General features: G+C 37.7%; 1 protein-coding gene and 1 non-coding gene across 2 annotated transcripts in view; both read left to right on the top strand.

Moving 5' to 3' along the window:
• The window catches only part of PIAS1 (protein inhibitor of activated STAT 1), a 155,289-nt gene that overhangs the window by 21,067 nt on the left and 121,905 nt on the right, over positions 1-12,317 (top strand). The gene's annotated exons all lie outside the window — the stretch shown is intronic.
• On the top strand, positions 4,637-4,738 carry LOC114035848. Its single transcript, XR_003568265.1, has one exon. It is a non-coding gene; the product is annotated as a U6 spliceosomal RNA (small nuclear RNA).

Genomic DNA, 12,317 nt, shown 5'->3' on the forward strand with positions numbered 1-12,317 from the left:
AAAACTCTGAGGTTCTACTTCACACTCATCAAATTGGCAAGAAAAATGACAGTTGTTGGAAGGGCTTTGATAAGACAAGTGATATACTCAAAAAGTCAGAGTAGTGTAAACTGTGCATGCCCTTGAATCCATTATTACCACCACCAAGTCTATTGCTCCCAAAAAGATAAGAGAGAGAGGAAAAGGACCCATAGGACTTGTTATAGCAAAGAACTAGAAATTGAATAGGGTTGCCCATCAATTGGGGAATGGTTGACCAAATTATGTTTTTTAATGTGATGTGAGAAAGAATGGGGAAAGTTTTAGAGAAACCTGGGATAATATACTGATGCAGAGTAAAGTAGGCAGGATCAGAAAAAAAGAACATTATAAAACAATAGTACCATTGTAAAGAAAAGCTTTAAAACTTTAAACTATGATGAATGCAATGACCAACAGTGGTTCTAAAAGACTGACAGAAGCATCATACCCACCTCCTGAAAAGGGTGTTGTTATCAAGGTGCAGAACAAGATGTACATTTTCTGATACTGTTAATGTGAGATTTGTTTTGCTTGATGCTGCATATTTACTGTAAGAGTTTTTCTAAATAAGGGGGGTGTAAGATGGGGATGGGTAGTGATTGGGTTGCCAGAAAGCGAAGAAAGTATTTGAAGCATTTTTTTTTTTAATGTACAGAAGAAAACAGAAGGAAGGCTGGAAAGAAATAGACACAAGCAGAAGAGCTTGGAAAGTTACATGTTGAATTTATATACTTGAGAGAAAAATATTTGATAAAGATTTGCAGTTTCATGTACAATCTTCTATACAACTTTGCATATGAAAATGCTCATTTTATTTGGTGTTAAAGTTCAGAATAAAAAAAAAGTAAGCATATATGTCTTTTAAGGCTCCTTCTTGTTGCAGCATTTTTAGGTTTTCTTAACATCTTAGACCTTAGAGCTGCTTTACTAAGGAGGTGCATGAATTCAACTACAGTCTACCTTTTTTGCCTTTCTCCTCCTTGCCCTTCCCAACATGTGAAGATATTTCCTTTTCTATCATTTTCAACTAGTACACTTACTAATTCCTTGTGCTTGTGCTTTGCTATGTAAAGTGAGTTATTATTCCCTTATATCTTTTCCTTGTGGTTGGTGTGAGTAAAAACAGTAAAGGAGGAAAAATGAAGCTAGGAAGATAGTAGGATAATATTATGTAGAGGAACTGTGAAGCTGCTATATTATATTTTGCAGCCAAAAAGATGCTTATCCCAGAGGTGAAAAACACTTTACTAATATGGATCTTAGGTTGTAGGTGTTGGCTGTAGGTGTTCCACTGCCTGAAGCCCTGACTTTAGAAGTACAGACACCTTTCAGCAATTCAGCCGATTTGGAAAGATGAAAGGTTAAATCAGTACTTAAAATCTTGGAATTTGTGATTTCACAAACATGAGTATTTCTGTCATCCTGTGGATGATCTCCAAATCATAATCCATGCCCATCTTCTCCTTTGGTCTGACTTCCTTTAAATTTCCACACTTCAGTGACTTGGTTAGAGGTGACCGTGTATTTTCACAGACTGTGTCATTATAGTATAAAAATTTTATTTTACAGGTTCTACCATTTTGGAAGGACTCCAGGCATCTAGCTGATTATTTTCTTTCTGAGGACCAGCATAGTTAAAAACAGAGAGGCTTATCTGTAGTAGTCCAGCCGCTTGCTGATGAATTCTTTGACCATTGAAATTAGTAAAATTAAAAATATATTATTTCAGTTATTATGGCAGCCGATTTTTTAAAAAGTTCCTCACCCCCCCTTGCAGGCCTGCAATGCTGAAGTAAAGAATCACTTATTTGTAATTAGTTTGTATACAGTGCTGCTGCCAAAATCTTTGAACTATTTATTGTTTTAAAAGCGCCTTTAAAAAAAAATGCCTTAGTTTCATTTGTGGTAATAATTTACTTAGTCAATCCTTTCTTGAGGCACAAAAGCAAACTTTAAATGCTGAATTAGAGGCTTTAGTATATTGTATCTTTTCTTGAATCGATAGCTTTTCCTGAATGATTGGTTAATGCTAATTGGGTGGGAGTGTTAGGATGATGGAATTTTTTTTTTTCCGAGGCAATTGGGGTTAAGTGACTTGCCCAGGGTCCCACAGCTAGTAAGTGTCAAGTGTCTGGTCTGAGACCTAATTTGAACTCGGGTCCTCCTGACTCCATGGCCGGTGCTCTATTCACTGTGCCACCTAGCTGCCCCAGGATAATGTGTTTTTATGACTTTTTTTTTTTAAAGCAGATTTTTAAAATCTATAGCTTTTTGTAACTTCTAGGTTAGTCAAAGTAGTTAACCTGGGGTTCGTTCATTATTAAAGCATATTTACTCCTGTAGCTGCATAAACTGGAGGAGGAATAGAATTTGAAAAGGTGGGAGTAGGGTCTGTTGTCTTTTTGGTGATTGGGAAACTGAAAATAAATTCAAAGTGTGACCACTATTTAAGGTTATTCCTTAGGTGAGTTAATTACCAAAAAAAAAAAAGTTATGTTAATTTAAACTACAAACAAATAAACTCTAGCTTCTATTAGTTGTGGAGCATAGACTGTTTAAATGCAGAATAGATAATCCCCTGCAGGTGGTCAAATGTTTATTTTTTTCTTCTTTAAAACTAGCTTTTCTTTAAATCCATTGGCTATCATTTTTATCTTAGATAGCTTATGGGAAAACATCCCTCTGAGGTAAAAATTATGGAAACTAAATGTTTGACTCTTCATTGCTGCTCTAGCTCCCTGCTGAGGCTGCTGCTGATGTTCTTCATGTTGTTGGTAATTGGGAGTAGTGATAGAAGTAAAAGAAAGGAAACAGGTTTAGCAGTGTCCCTTACAGATTTCTTTGCCACAGTAATAATAGCTAACATTTAAGTACCTACTACATGTGAAGCACTGTGCTAAGCATTTTACAAATACTATCAATTTGATCCTTACAGCAACCTGGGAGATAGGTGCTGTTACTTTTTCCCCATTTTAGAGATGAGGAAACAGAGACAAACAGGTTAAGTGACTTGCCCAAGGACACACAGCCAATAAGATGCTAAAGATGTATCTGAACACAGGTCTTCCTATTTCCCAGTGTGTGGAACACTGTAAACATTTAATAAATGCTTGAGTCAGTAGGTTAACTTACTGACTGAAGCGTTTATAAACATTAACTCTTAAGTAGAGGATGGTATGTACCTTCTGACTCCATTCATTTGCCCAGGTTGGTCCCTGGCTAGGCATACAGTCTTTCTCTGCATCTTAGGATGCATTCTTCTCCAGGACTCGGTCCACCTGCTTCCTCCTGCATGATAACTTTCCTGATCTCCTACTCCCAAATTACCTTATAAAAATATATACACACGTTTCTTCCTATAAAATAAAAGCTCCTTTTGGGGATTGGGTTGTGTGTGGTCATACTGTCATTGGCTTTGTTTCCCTAGCATATACTTGGCATATAGTGGGTTCTTAACAAATATTGATTGATTGATTGCTAGTGCTGTGGGAAGTACAAAGATAAATTAGAATTTAACTTGAGTTCTAAGGGGTTATATTTTTAGCTGAAACTGTATGAGGCAAATGGAGATAGTTTTATAACTTATCTATAATTTAGGAGAGTATTTCAACTAGCCTGATTTTCTAATTAGACAAGTTGAAATTTGGTTGTGATTTGTCCAAGGTCAAACAGTTAGTGGCAGAGCCAGAACTTGAGGCCAGGTCACTTGATTGTCAATGCAGCATTCTTCTTACCAAGCTGTACAATACCATATCTGTGGTAGGAGTTAAAAGGAGAAACAAATCACTATTGAGTACGGTGATTCTGGGAAAACTTAATGGAGTAGGTTACATTTGAGCTGGGTCTTTAAGAACAGATATTGATGTGTGACAAATCTCATTCTATTAGCATCAATAAGGGCTCAGAGGTTGGGGAGTGAAAAGCCTTGGAGAGGGGGAGTCGGCTGTGAATAATCCAATTTAGCTGGATGTGTGTAGGCAATGGTAAGAAATGGGGTTGGTGATTTTGGTAAATGTTACATGCCAGGTGAAGAAGCCTGGGCTTAATTTGGCAGGTAATGAAGATCCTTGAAAACAAATGAGTTGGGAAATGACATGATCAAAATAAACTTTAGTAAGATTAATCAGTCATATGTAGGATAGATTGGGAGGGAAAGAAACTACAAGTAGGGAGGGGAGTTATTTTAATAGTTCAGATGTAAGGTAATGCGACATGAACCCAGAGTATTAACAGTAGGAAGAGAAAAAAAGGCATCAATGTAAGACACTGTAGCAAGTAAAAGGACTACCTTGGTGCTTCTGGAAGACGTACCTATAATGAAAGTCAGTAGATGTGAGGAATGAGGGCAGTGTTAGAGCCTAAATGCTTGGGGAAGGGGTGGTACCATGAACCAAGATATAGAGGAGGAGGAGGAGGAGCTAATTTTGTTTGGGAGAATGAAAGGTTTCGTTTTAGTCTTTGAATTTTTGAGGTGCTGATGAAACCTTCAAATGATTGTGAAGACAGTTGAAAATGCCTTACTTTTAGTGATGTTGCCTGGAGAAACTAGGAGTCAACACTCTTTGTTCTATTCCTATGACTGCTCAATCTGTGAATTATCCAACACTTAGAGAGAATGCTCCATAGCACATACTTTGAAATTAGAACCATACAGAGAAGGTTATCATGGCTCCTACACAAAGATGACATGAAAGTTCCTGAACTAGGTTACGTTTTTGAGAGAGGCAGCTTGATGAGGTGGATTGAATGCTTTTTTGGAAAATTAGAAAGACTCAGGTTTGTAGCCTGTCCCTGACAATTACTAGATGTGAGACCCTGGGCAAGTCACTTAACACTCTGATATCTTAAGGCATATAAGACTTAATCTTTTATATTATAAACAGCTTGGAGGGAGTACTTATTAATTAAATCATATTGACATGTAGAGATTAGGAGATTGTGAAAATTAGTTTTCTAATTGTGGGCATAGAATCATTTTATTCAATTGTTGGGTTACTAAGATACTAGGCTTTAAAATTTTCTCTTTAATCTGTTTCCCACATTTTATTAGGTTGACTTATATGAATGTATAATTGGAAAAAACAAAACAAAACAAAAACAGAAAACTAGCATATCAAAGTAGCTAGGTGGTACAGAGGATAGAGCACTGGCCCTGGAGTCAGGAGGACCTGAATTCAAATATTGCCTTAGACATTAGTGGTGTGACTCTGGGCAAATCACTTAACTCTGATTGTCTCCCCTTCCTCCAACCCCCCAAAAAAGGAAAGAAACCTAGCCTGTCATTGGATATGGGTTCACGTCTTTGTTTTGCTACTTTTGGGTGTGAGGAAAGATGTTAATAAAAGGTGAAGTGGGGCTTGAGTTTTGAAGGTAAGGGAATTCTTTGAGTTGGAGGTAAGGGGAGAGGGCATTCCAAGCATGGGGTGTGGCCTAGTGCAAGGCATAACTGATGTCATGTCTATGACAAACAGAAAGCAGCACGAGTTTGTCTGGAATATAGAGTATGTGAAGCAGAGCTGTATAATGTGAGTGATACATAGTGTTTAGAGTATGTATAATGAGACTGGAAACTGCCTGACTTCTTGAAAAATTACCATCCTTTCCCTCAACTCCTTGCAGCTTGTCTGTTACCCCCCATCATTCTATCAAAAGTGTTTTCTCAGTTTATCAGTGACCAGTTAAACATCACATTTAATGGCTTAATTCCATTGATTTTCCTCCTTTGGCATCAGAGCAGGGGATTTTCCTAATTTTTTTCCCCCTTTCTTTCCAAACTGCTTTTTCTGTTACTTTGTTACTTTGCCTTCTTCCTTATACTTTAGGAGGGGTGCTTAAAAGGTCTGTGACCTTTTTTTTTACAACTGTATTTTAGTATAATTGGTTTCCTTTGTAGTCTTGTATGTTTTGTGCATTTTAAAACATTGTTTTGAGGAGTCTGTAGACTTTATCAGGTGACCCAAAGGGTCTATGACACAAAAAAGTTAAGAACTTTTTGCTTTGAGGTGTGTACTTCCCGTTCTTTTTTGTTGTTTTCACTTCACACTCTATTGATTAGTAATTTCATTTATCATTTGAAGAAATCTAAGCAGATGACTTCCAAGCCTTTATCTCTAAATCAGCATCGCCATCTAGGTGTTTCACAAGTATTTCAATTCAGTATGTTTAAAATCAAGGTACTTACCTTTCCCACAAAATCTGGTCTTCCTTTTAGTGTTGCTGTTTCTCTTAGTAGCACTACTATTGACCCAGTCTCCAGTGTCCAAAATCTTAGGTTTTATTTGACTGGGTTTCATTCATTCCAGAATCTTATCAATTCTCTACCTCTTGAATATTTTCCATTCCTGCCTCTTCCTCTGGCCAGTACCCTAATAGAAACCTTCATTTACTACCCACTCTGTATTATTGCTTTAGCTGTCTCAAATTTCTTCAAAGCCCCTTCAGTCCATTTTTCCTATGTCCCCTAGACTGACTGGAAGTATAAATTGGGGAATGTCCTGCTACCTACTAAGTAAAGTTAAGACTCCTTGACCTGATAGTCCCTCCACAGGCTGACATCACCCTCCCTTTCAGCCTTATCTCAGCTATTTCCTTGTTCCACTCTGAGGAACAAGATGCCCCTCCCAGGATCAGCTCATCGCCTTTAATCACCATGCTGCAAACTCAAGCCTTGACTTGTCAGCCTCCTTAGCCTTCTTTCCTCTGATTGGAATGGCTGGAGAGTAGAGCACTAAACTCCTCCCAATGCCTTCCTTTTTAGAGGGCAGAAGTTGGACTTTTTAAAAAAGCTCACTCCAGGGGGCAGCCAGGTGGCACAGTGGATAGAGCACCAGCCCTGAAGTTAGAAGGACTTGAGTTCAGATCTGGCCTCAGACCAAACACTTGACACTTGGTGTGACCCTGGGCAAGTCACTTAACCCCAATTGCCTTAAAAAAAAAAAAAAAAAAAGCTCACTCCACTCTGCATCTGCTACTCTGCTTGGTTTCTATTACACAGAACAAGATACCCCTACTGCCTGGTACTCCCTTGTGTGTACCTCTCCTTTCTTGCTTTCTTTTGTATGATGTTCCCCCTTCCCTCCAATTAGATTGTAAGCTCCTAGAGGGCACAGACTTTTCTTTTTATTAATTGTATCCCTAGAGTTTAGTTAAATTACTTTCCCAAGGTCACAGATAGTAATTAATTAGCTGATTGGATTCAAATCCAAGTTCTCAGACTCCAAATTGGCATACTTTCCAATTTACTAAAACAAGTAATGTTTGTTGAATTGCTAAATTGTTTGCAAGTCTAATTTAGTTTAAAATAATTGACATGCCAGAAAATAAAGACTTAAGAAATATTAAGCTGAACTTTTTTTCAATCTATAGTAATATAGTATTTTTTTTTTGTTTTCAACATTTACTTCCACAAGATTTTGAGTTCCAGATTTTCACCCCATCTCACCCCTTCCCCCACCCCAAGATGGCATGCATTCTGAATACCCCTTCCCTTAGTCTGCTTTCCCTTCTATCTCTCCCCCCCCTTCTCTTATCCCCTTCTCCTTCAGTTTTCCTATAAGGCAGGATGGATTTCTGTACCCTATTTACCAGTTGCATATGAAAACTTTTTTTTAAACATGTGTTTTTAAAACTTTGGGTTCCAAATTTTCTCCCTTCCTCCCTCCCCACCCACCCTCATTGATAAGGCAAGCAACTAAATATAGGTTATGTATGTGCAGTTATGCAAAACACTTCCATAGTAGACATGCTGTGAAAAACTAACTCTATTTCCCTTAATCCTACCCCCCTAATTTATTCTATTCTTTCTTTTGACCCTGACCCTCCTCAGAAGTACTTGCTTCTGATTACCCCCTTTCCCAATCTGCCCTCCTCTCTATCATCCCCCTACTCTCTTGTCCCCTTCCCCCCCCCATTTTCCTGTAGGGTAAGACTTTTTCATACCCAATTGAGTGTGCATGTTATTCCCTCCTTGAGTCAGATTCTATGAGAATAAGATTGACTCATTCCCTCTCACCTTCCCCCGTTTCCCCTCCACTGTAAGAGCCTTTTCTGTTTTGTTTTGTTTTGTGGGATAATTTACCCCATTCTACCTCTCCCTTTCTCCTTCTTCTAGTATAAACCTCTCTCACCCCTTAATTTTATTCTCCAGATATGACCCCTTCATTTTCAACTCACCCTGTGTTCTATATCTCTATCTCTATCTATATATATGTACATATAACTTTTTCCCCTCCAACTACCCTAATACTGACAAAGGTTTAATGATTTACAAATATCATCTTTCCATGCAGGAATGTAAACAGTTCAACCATAATAAGTCTCTTATGATTTTCTCTTTCCTGTTTACCTCTTCATGTTCCACTTGAGTCTTGTATTTGAAAATCAAATTTTCTATTCAGCTCTGGTCTTTTCATCAAGAATGCTTGAAAGTCCTCTATTTCACTGAATGACCATTTTTTCCCCTGCAGGATTATACTCAGTTTTGCTGGGTAGGTGATTCTTGGTTGTAATCCTATCTCCTTTGCCCTCCAGAATGTTATATTCCATGCCCTGCGGTCCCTTAATGTAGAAGCTGCTAAATCCTGTGTTATCCTGATTGTGTTTCCACAATATTTGAATTGTTTCTTTCTGGCTGCTTGTAATATTTTCTCCTTGACCTGGGAACTGTGGCATTTGGCTACAATATTCCTAGGAGTTTTCCTTTGGGGATCTCTTTCAGGCGGTGATGGGTGGATTCTTTCAATTTCTATTTTGCCCTCTGGTTCTAAAATATCAGGGTAGTTTTCCTGGATAATTTCTTGAAAGATGATATCTAGGCTCTTTTTTTGATCATGGCTTTCAGATAGTCCAATAATTTTTAAATTCTCTCTCCTGACTCTATTTTCCAGGTCAGTTGTTTTTCCAATGAGATTTCACATTGTTTTCTAATTTTTCATTCTTTTGGATTTGTTTTACAGTGTCTTGATTTCTTATGAAGTCACTAGCTTCCAATTGCTCTATTCTAATTTTTAAGGAAGTATTTTCTTCAGTAATCTTTTGGACTTCCTTTTCCATTTGTCCAATTTTGCTCTTTAGGGCATTCTTTTCTTCATTGGCTTTTTGGACCTCTTTTGCCATTTGGGTTAGGCTATTTTTTAAGGTGTGATTTTCTTCAGTATTTTTTTGGGTCTCCTTTAGCAAGCTGTTGACTTGTTTTTCATGATTTTCTTGCAAAACTCTCAGTTTTTCCTCTACTTCTCTTAATTGTTTCTCAGAATCCCTTTTCAGCTCTTCCAAGGCCTGGGACTGATTTCATATTCTTCTTGGAGGCTTTGGATGTAGGAGCTTTGACTTTGTTGTCTTCTTCTGGTTGTATGTTTTGATCTTCTTTGTCACCAAAGTAAGATAATATAGTCTGACAGTTTTTGTGCTGCTTGCTCATGATCCCGGCCAATCACTTGAGTTTTAAACTCTTTGTTAAGGTAAAAGTCTGCTTCCAATGTGGAGAATGTACTGTCCCAAGCTTTGGGGGTTTGTACAGCTGTTTTTCAGAGGTACTTCTAGGGACCTGAAAATTTTCAGTTCTTCCAAGGTGCTATGATAAGGGGCAAGGTATTTCCTCTCCACCACCACAACAAGCTTCACCACACCAGCGTTCCTCCTCACAACTGTGACCCAGATCCAAGCACCAGTAAAGCAAGAGATTCCTGCCTCAGCACTGGCAAAGAGATTCCTGCAATCCCTCTCTGATCAGCCACTTGATTCCACCTCAGTCTGTGGGCTGGAGGCTCAGGAGGTAGCCGCTGCCCTCGGGGCGGCTGAGACCTAGCTCCTTCTCTCACTGCAGTCACAGACTTTTCCCACTGACCTTCTAAGTTGTCTTTGGCATTTGTGGTTTAAGAAGTCTGGAAACCGCCACAGCTACCCGTGATTCAGTCCTCTGAGGCCTGCTCCAGGGTCGCTGTGGCCTGCACACCCACTCCGAACTGCGCTCCTCTCCCTGCCCAGCACGATAACCTTTCCGATCAACCATCCAGGGTGTTTTTGGCTGGAAATTTGTTTCACTCTGTCTTTTCGTGGGTTCTGCTGCTTTAGAATTTGTTCAGAGCCAATTTTTGTAGTTATTTGGAGGGGTTTGGGGGGAGAGCTCAAGCAAGTCACTGCTTTCCCTCCACCATCTTGGCTCCGCCCCAGTAATATAGTATTTTAAGGTTTTCAAAGCATGTGAGATATGGCTCACATAATATTTTGTGGTTACAAAGTGCTTTACAGGCTTAATTCTTCATAATAAATTGTGAGGTAAATAATACAAGTATTATCATTTACCAAATCTCTATTTCACAAATGAGAAAACTGAAACTAATTGAGGGCAAGTGGTTTATTTGAATCCATGTCTTTTGACATAGAGTTCAGTGCTCTTTCCATTTTACCATACTGTCTATACTTATTTTAAAATAACAGATATTAACATTTCAGTGTCTTTAATCCTTTTTAAAATTTGCAAATGACAAGTTGGCATGGCAACACTTTGACTTCCTTGATTTGCTTGCATGTACACAAGAATGCTTTGTATGCATTTTCTTCCATTTTAGAAATGCTGGATTTTCATTAATGTGGTTAGGGCTTTGCATAGATTTAGAAGTGTAAAAGATCTCAGAGAACACCTAGTTTAACTAGCTTGTTTTTATACATAAGGAAAAGTTAAATTACTTGCCCAAACTAGAATTTGAACCCATGTTTTCTGATTTGAAATCTAGCATTGTATTATACTGTCCTGGAACACAACTGCTGAAAGAGAAATATCCTTTCAGAAATATAGAAAAATGGTTTGAAATGAATAATCTGAAAACAATTTGATTATTCATGATAAATTTGTCACATAGTGAAGGTTATTTCTTCTATGATTTGTGATGTACACTTTGAGTTTTAGCCTACTATACTTAAAATGAGATCCATTTAATTTCAGGGACAGCTTGTCTTCCAGATTAAATTTAGCCTATGATGTCAGGCTCTAACCAGCAGCAGTAAAAATAAGCAGTTTTGGTAAAGAAATAAGTAATCTTGGTAGAGGGATTTTCAACAGTCAGTGAAATCACAGGTTCAGCCCCTATTCCTAATCTCAAAGTTGGAATTTTGTAAACATAGTCTGAAAATATTTCAGATTTTTCTTAGGGAGGACAATTGTTTTGAATTTTTCTGCTTCTTAGTTCCTTGAAGGCAGGGACTATATCATATTCTCGTTGGTTTCCTTTTCAGCTCCTAACAGAGTACCTTACATGGAAATGGATTGGGAGAGAAAGTTGGCCTGTGAGGATTTGTGGTTTCCTGCTAAGGAAACACCAGAAGAAACCTCTTATCCTTCATGGGAATTTGCATATTTATTGAATGAATGCATGATTACATTTTAAATATAAAACATTTTTATTCTAAACTTAAACATCTCAAAAAAGGAAGATTTCCATGAGCATAGTGAAACAACAAATTTCCACATTCACCATGTTCCCCCAAAAAAGGCAAGAAAAAGAAAGAAAGAAAAGAACATAAACTTTAGACTGCATTCTTTTTTTCTTTTTTAAAACTTTATTTATGGGTCAGCTAGGTGGCACAGTGGATAGAGCACTGGCCCTGGAGTCAGGAGGACTTGAGTTCAAATCCAGCCTCAGACACATAACACTTACTAGCTATGTGAACCCTGGGCAAATCACTGAACCCCATTGCCTACCCCCCCCAAAAAAATTATTTAGTATTTTACTTTTCCCCAGTTACATGTAAAAACAATTTTTAACATTCATTTTTAAAACTTTGAGTTCCAAATTCTCTCACTCTTCCCCCTCACCCTTCTCATTGAGAAGGCATGCAATTCCATATAGGTTATACATGTATAGTCATGCAAAACACTTCCATAATAGTCATGTTGTAAAATAAAACAGACAAAAAAAAAACTCAAGGAAAATAAAGAAAGTAAAAAAAAAGAAAGTACGCTTGGGTCTGCATTCAGATACTATCAGTTCTTTGTCTGGGGATGGATAGCATTTTTCATCGTTAAGTCCATCAGAACTGTCCTGGATCATTGTATTGCTTAGTCATTCAAAGCTGATCATCCTACAATACTGCTCTTACTTTGTATGTAGTACATTTCACTTTGCATCAACTTGTGTAAGTCTTTCTAGGTTTCTCTGAAACATCCTGCTCATGATTTTCTTTTTATGCTTCTTTTGAGTCTTGTATTTGAAAGTCAAATTTTCTATTTATCTCTGGTCATTTCTCAAGAATTCTTGAAATTGATCTATCTCATTGATTGTCTATTTTTTTCTCTTCAT

Source organism: Vombatus ursinus, unplaced genomic scaffold, assembly GCF_900497805.2.
Source record: "Vombatus ursinus unplaced genomic scaffold, bare-nosed wombat genome assembly UNPS02009205.1, whole genome shotgun sequence".
Lineage (NCBI taxonomy): Eukaryota > Metazoa > Chordata > Mammalia > Diprotodontia > Vombatidae > Vombatus > Vombatus ursinus.